This window comes from Pongo pygmaeus, chromosome 17, assembly GCF_028885625.2.
Source record: "Pongo pygmaeus isolate AG05252 chromosome 17, NHGRI_mPonPyg2-v2.0_pri, whole genome shotgun sequence".
Lineage (NCBI taxonomy): Eukaryota > Metazoa > Chordata > Mammalia > Primates > Hominidae > Pongo > Pongo pygmaeus.
In genome coordinates, this window is record NC_072390.2 from 77,373,065 (window position 1) to 77,380,259 (window position 7,195).

The 7,195-nt window shown below is 48.7% G+C and overlaps 1 pseudogene; it reads left to right on the forward strand.

Moving 5' to 3' along the window:
• Nucleotides 1-5,598: 5,598 nt before the first annotated feature.
• On the forward strand, nt 5,599-6,794 carry LOC129019036 (actin, cytoplasmic 1-like; annotated as a pseudogene).
• The last annotated feature ends 401 nt before the right edge of the window (nt 6,795-7,195 follow it).

Here is a 7,195-nt window from a genome sequence, read left to right on the forward strand (position 1 = left end):
TATGTAACTGTCTATTTTCTCCCTAACAATCACCTCTTCTTCTGGTGGAGGTAACAGCCCTCTCTCCACATTTTTCTGTGCTGATCTGCAAGGAACAATTTTAAAAAGCTTGGTGTACCTGTTCAAGGTGCATTCTGACAGTCTGAAAATATTTTTGCCTGATTGCAGAGGTTGCAGAGAACGACAGAATTGAAGTCACTCAAGTTCCCTGTCTCTGTCTACAATCACTCCCATTGTCTACTTCTCATCCACTGTTTGGAACAGACACGTGTAGCGGAGTGCTTGTGAATTGACAGCCAAATTAACTTCCATGTGGAACACAATGTTTACTAAAGGATAAACAGTAAAAATGTGCTAATTTAAGCAGAAGCTATACTATTAAACTCAACAGTAACCACAATTGTTTAGAACTTAGACCAACAAAAGATGATTGGAGGAGGAGTACTGTGTCCCTAACATTATATAGAATGGCCAACACGTAGAGCAGTGCTTAGATAGCTTTATTAGTGTTGTTAAATTCTCTGCAGACAATGTCCCCTGTCATTGCCTGCACCAGGGTAGACTGTCCACTGCCTTCCCTTGCTGTACCATAGATCTTAATCTACTGCAGCCTTTAACCAGAAAGTTCACTGGCTTCCCATGCACAGCTTAGATCTCGGGAACCTCCAACCCTTCTGACTATCATAAGAATTCTTACTGATTTCATTATTGACTAGATTAAATAGATTTAAAAACAGAAATCTCACAGGTTTTTTCCTCCTGCTCAAGTGACAACCCCTTTCGCTACGAAGGAACCCACCAATAACACATCCCCGTCATCTCTCAAGCCCAGCTCTTGCTGGGGAAAAAGAGGGTTCTTTCTGGGGTCTCCCTCTGGCTCCCTGTGTACTCTTCTATCCCTGGTGTCTGGGAAGCAGAGTCCTTGTCCCCTTTCAGCTACTAATTAGCTTTGGGATCCTAGCAAAAATGACTTTTCCTTCTGCTTCCTCATTAAAAACAAAACAAGGCCAGGCGTGGTGGCTCACTCCTGTAATCCCAGCACTTTGGGAGGCTGTGGGTGGATCACCTGAGGTCAGGAGTTCGAGACTAGCCTGGCCAACATGGTGAAACTCTCTACTAAAAATACAAAAAATTAGCTAGGCATGGTGGCGGGCACCTGTAATCCCAGCTACTCGGGAGGCTGAGGCAGGAGAATCACTTGAACCCGGGAGGCAGAGGTCGCAGTGAGCCGAGATCACGCCACTGCACTCCATCTCAAAAACAAACAAAAACAAGCAAACAAGCAAATGGGCAAACATTGAACTGAGTGACTTCTCAGGCCCCTTCAGCGCTTGGCTAGGAGGTCAGATGGCCTTGGCTGGGCCATCCTGGGCTGCTGCAGATGGTGTCAAGGAAGTGAAAGTTCAGATCCTGAAACCGCTGCTCCCTCCCTCAGGCGTGGCTGCAGGCAGTTCCTTGTCCCTATCCCGGGGACACTGCTGACTTTTTAGGTGGTTTCCTTGTTTGGCATCCTCAGAACCATTAGGCCCTGGAGATTTCCAGATGTCTTTTTTAACAATCAGAGCCGGATTTCCTGGGCAATGCCCGCCTCATGCAAACATTCTTATTTGTTATGGCACTGCCCTCAGAATGTGTGGGAATGTGTTCTAAAGGACAACTCCGGCTCGGCCCGGGGCCATGCTTCCATTCCATACACCCCCTCACACAATCTCACTCCAACCTGTGACATAGGATGGGGTAGAATCATATTCCCATTTTAGAGATGGGGAAGCTGAGATGCCAAAGCTTGGAATGAACCACCCAAGGTGATACAGCAGCCCTTTGGGGCAGAACTGGTACTAGAACACCCTCATCCCCATTTCTTCTTACTCACCCACCCCAGCTCCAGCTAGCTTAGCTCAGGCTTGGCCCAGGCCCAGTAATCCCGGTTACACAACTGATATCGGGCATGTACTCAGCTAGAGAGTATAAATAGACTCAGTGCCTTGCCGCTGAGAATTTATGATTCAAAAATCACAAGGTTTTACATTGAGTAACCAGATGTCTTTAGAAATATGGCAAAGGAGTAATAGCATAGAAACAGCTCGTTTCTATGACTTTGTTTATTTGTGTATTTTTAATTTGTCACCTATGTCTGGCAACAACACATTTAGGAAGCTGTCCTAAAAAAAGCTATTCACCAGGGATGACACATTTGTGGCACATGCCCTGAGGAGTCCCTGGGGATGTCTGTGGCACGTTGCGACTCTATCACAGCTCTGCCCACTTAGCCCAGATGAGCCTCGGAATCTTCCCTAATCCAGCACTCTGCCCAGACACGTATCTGACAGGGGATTTCAGCTAGTGAGCCAAATTCGATTTGCTGTCCCTGCCATACATTTCAGGCTGCTTATTCCAGGAAATGTGAAATTCAGGTTGTTTGCCCTTTCAGGGAGCTGCAGCCTGGTAACCTTACTCTTCTCTCCATTCACGCCCCCACCCCACCCCCCAAACAAGGACTAGGGGCAACGAGCTGCTAGGAAGTGCTAAGCACGGCTTAAAACAGAAGTTACGCACCTGAGGTCTGTAAAACCTCGGCAGAAGTGGCCGTGGTTGACTGTGGAAATTATTTCATTGGTAAAGCACTCCTTCCTGAATCCTTCCCAGGATTCCTGGGCAGATGTTCTTTGTAAAGCCCCCTCCCCCAGCCAGAGATCCTCATGTGCCTCATCGCCTTGAGAATCGCAGCTGTCTTGAAGATCTTTCCTATTTCTGGGAGGACTGAGTCTTGAAGGTGGAGTCAAGTCACTTGGAAATGATTCACGTGGACATTTCGGCCGGGGTGAGTGGCCAGGGAGGAACCCTGAGCACCAGCCACACTCTTTATCCTTCCTAGGACCTCCACGTCGCATACCCATTAAGTTAGTCCGTCTTAAATGTCAACATGGGGAAGTCTGGGATTAGGACCTGAAAGGAGCCGTGAGCCCTGTGCTGGGCTGAGTTGCATTCCCCCAAAATTCCACGTCCACCCAGAACTTCAGAATACAGCTCCATTTGGAAACAGGATCTTTGCAGATGTAATTAAGGGGAGAGATGAGATCAGACTGGATTAGGGTGGGCCCTCAATCCAATGAGAGTATCCTCATAAGAGAGGGAAAGGGACGCAGAGAGACACGGAGAAGAAGGCCATGTGGCGACGGAGTCAGAGACCCAAGGGATGCCACTCCAAGCCCAGGCGTGCTGAGGATGAGGCAGGGGATGATTTTCCCCTGGGACCTTTGGAAAGAGCATGGCTCTGCCAACACCTTGATGTTGGACATTTGACCTCCAGGACTCTGAGACTTACATTTCTGTTATTTCAAGCCACCCAGTTTGTGGTCATCTGTTCCGGCAGCCTTCTCAAACTAATACATTTTCCAAATAATATACCTGCTCCCAAGTCTTCACTCAGGTTCTGCTCTTGGGAGAGAGGAAACCCCAACTAAGACAGTAGGTATAAATGCCCTCATATTATAGATGAGGAAACTGAGGCACAGCTTCACTCACAAAGCAGCTGTGGGACCCAAGCACCCAGCAGCTACGTTGTGGCTCAAATGAGGCTAAGTCCATTCTCTACGCTGTCTGCTGTGGCGCATCAGTGATTCTGAATGTAAACCGAAGGCCCACGGCAGCTTTGTCAGCTCAGCAGCCAAGCAAATGACCCGAGAAAAATGGGGGCAACCACGGGCTACTTGGTGCTGGAAATGGGGTCATTAAATCATAAAATTATCAGACCCTTTTTGTAAGCAATGGTTGCCATGAGAAAGCCCATGAGGCAGTAGGGGATGGGGAACTAGTCTCTTTCTTTACACCTTGGGGAAGCAGACTTTCAGAAGGCTCAGTCACCAGGTCCTTTGTCACATGCATGGTCATTGGTTAGGAAGATTCAGTTAATCAGGGCATTTTGCCTGAGAAAATTGCTTTAACGATTAATAGCTAGGAAAAAATATGAAGGTAATTTTTCCCATTGTTTGATATATTTTTCAACATAATATTTCTTACTATTTTTTGAGAGCTTCTGAATACAACCCATATTTCATCTTCAGGGATAAAAATCCTCAAATCTTCTTGCCTTTTCCTTAATTTATAATTATTACTGAAAATAATAGAAAAGCATTAGCAACCCGGCCAGGCACAGTGGCTCACGCCTGTAATCCCAGCACTTTGGGATGCCGAGGCGGGCGGATCATGAGGTCAAGAGATTGAGACCATTCTGGCCAACATGGTGAAACACCGTCTCTACTAAAAATACAAAAATTAGCTGGGCGTGGTGGTGCACGCCTGTAGTCCCAGCTACTAGGGAGGCTGAGGCAGGAGAATCGCCTGAACGTGGGAGGTGGAGGTTGCAGTGAGCCAAGATTGCGCCACTGCACTCCAGCCTGGAGACAGAGCAAGACTCTGTCTCAAAAAAAAAAAAAAAAAAAAGGAAAACCATTAGCAACCATGTTGTATGTTTACACAGACTTTAATTACTAATCAATAATTCTTTACTCTCTTTGGTAAAGAAAAATACCTTTCCCAGCTGGGCGCAGTGGCTTATGCCTGTAATCCCAACACTTTGGGAGGCCGAGGCAGGTGGATCACCTGAGGTCAGGAGTTTGAAACCAGCCTGGCTAACATGGTGAAACCCCATCTCTACTAAAAATACAAAATTAGCCAGGCATGGTGGCAGATGCCTGTAATCCCAGCTACTTGGAAGGCTGAGGCAGGAGAATCCCTTGAACCTGGGAGGCAGAGGTTGCAGTGAGCCGAGATCGCGCCACTGCACTCCAGCCTGGGCAACAAGAGCGAAACTCCATCTCAGAAAAGAAAAAAGGGGGAAAAAAAAGGAAAATACCTTTCCCAATTAACCAGTGTCCTTGTGTCCTTGTTGATGATTATTTCAATCTCCATGGCATTGTTTACTCCCCTTTGGTGGCCAGGGGAGAAGCCATTTTCAGAGGACTGATAGATTCCAGGCACAGCCATCACCTGGTCCCCTGGGCTTCCCAGCTGGCAGGGCTGGCATTTGGGAAGATGGGGAATGGTGTGATCCACAGGAGCAGGCTGAGAAGGTGGCCAGGCAGAGCATCTGATCCCAGCGTCTGACACCAGTGGCCCATTCCCTCCACCTTCGCCGGGGCAAAGCCCACTTGTGCCTCGTGCATTTGCCTCTTGGTTCCTAGTCCTCTCTAAGAATCACTCTGAGGCACTGCTGAGCTGAGGAATCTCTGCACCAGATGTCACGGGATCCATTCAACCTGCAGAGGATAAAATGCAGATAGAGGAAGGTGGTCTCTGAGTTGGAAGAGAAGGCGCTGAGGCCTCCAGGTGCAGGTTTGGAAGAAAGGCGGTATATTAATATTTCATGCCATGCCACACAAAGGGTCTGCTGACCCAGGTAGATTGAAGTCTTGTGACTGCCTGGTAGTCTCTACTACCTATCTCATAAACAGAAGGTGCTAAACAGAGGCACAGAACCTGGCTGAATTGTTGCTCCCAGCTAAAATGGGTTCTAGACCGCCGAGACCGCATCTGCCCGGCGAGCACAGAGCCTTGTCCCTTGCCACTCTGCCGCCCATCCACACCTGCCGCCAGCTAACCATGGATGATGATACTGTTGCCCTCATCATCGACAATGGCTGTGGCATGTGCAAGGCTGGCTTCGCAGGCGACAGTGCTCTCCGGGCCGTCTTCCTCTCCATCATGGGGCACCCCAGGCACCAGGGCGTGATGGTGGGCATGGATCAGAAGGACTCCTACGTGGGCGACAAGGGCCCAGAGCAAGAGAGTCATTCTGACCCTGAAGTACCGCATCGAGCATGGCATCGTCACCAACTGGGAGGACATGGAGGAGATTTGGCTCCACACCTTCTACAATGAGCTGCATGTGGCTCCTGAGGAGCATCCCCTGCTGCTGACCGAGGCCTCCCTGAACCCCAAGGCCAACCACGAGAAGGTAAACCAGATCATGTTTGAGACCTTCAACACCCCAGCCATGTACGTGGCCATCCAGGCCTTGCTGTCCCTGTAAGCCTCTGGCCATACCACTGGCATCGTGATGGACTCTGGTGATGGGGTCACCCACACTGTGCCCATCTACGAGGGGTATGCCCTCCCCCACACCATCCTGCATCTGGACCTGGCTGGCCCAGACCTGACTGACCACCTCATGCAGATCCTCACCGAGCACAGCTACAGCTTCACCACCACGGCCAAGCGGGAAATCGTGCGTAACATCAAGGAGAAGCTGTGCTATGTCGCCCTGGACTTTGAGCAGGAGATGGCCATGGTGGCCTCCAACCCCCTGCTGGAGAAGAGCTAGGAGATGCCAGGTGGCCAAGTCATCTGCAACGAGCAGTTCCGCTGCCCTGAGGCACTCTTCCAGCCTTCCTTCCTGGGCATGGAATCCTGTGGCATCCACGAAACTACCTTCAACTCCATCATGAAGTGTGACATGGACATCTGCAAAGACCAGTACGTCAACACAGTGCTGTCTGGTGGCACCACCTTGTACCCTGGCATCGCTGACAGGATGCAGGAGATCACCAGCCTGGCTCCAAGCACAATGAAGATCAAGATCATTGCTCCTTCTGAGCACAAATACTCCATGTGGATTGGCAGCTCCATCCTGGCCTCGCTGTCCACCTCCCAGCAGATGTGGATCAGCAAGCAGGAGTATGACGAGTCCAGCCCCTCCATCGTCCACCGCAAATGCTTCTAGGCGGACTGTTACTTAGTTGCGTTATACCCTCTCTTGACAAAACCTAACTTGAACAGAAAACAAGATGAGATTGGCATGGCTTTATTTGCTTTTTTGTTTTATATGGTTTTTTTTTTTTTTGGCTTGACTCAGGATTTAAAAACTGGAACGGTGAAGGTGACAGCAGTTGGTTGGAGCAAGCATCCCCCGAAGTTCTACAATGTGGCCGAGACTTTGATTGTACATTGTTCTTTTTTTTTTTTTAATAATCATTCCAAATATCGTGAGATGCATTGTTACAGGAAGTCCCTTGCTCTCCTAAAAGCCACCCCGCTTCTCTTTAAGGAGAATGGTCCAGTCCCCTTCTGAGTCTACACAGGAGGTGATAGCATTGCTTCATGTAAATTATGTAATGCAAAATTTTTTTAATCTTCACCTTAATACTTTTTAATTTTGTTTTATTTTGAATGATCAGCCTTCGTGGTGCCCCTTTTT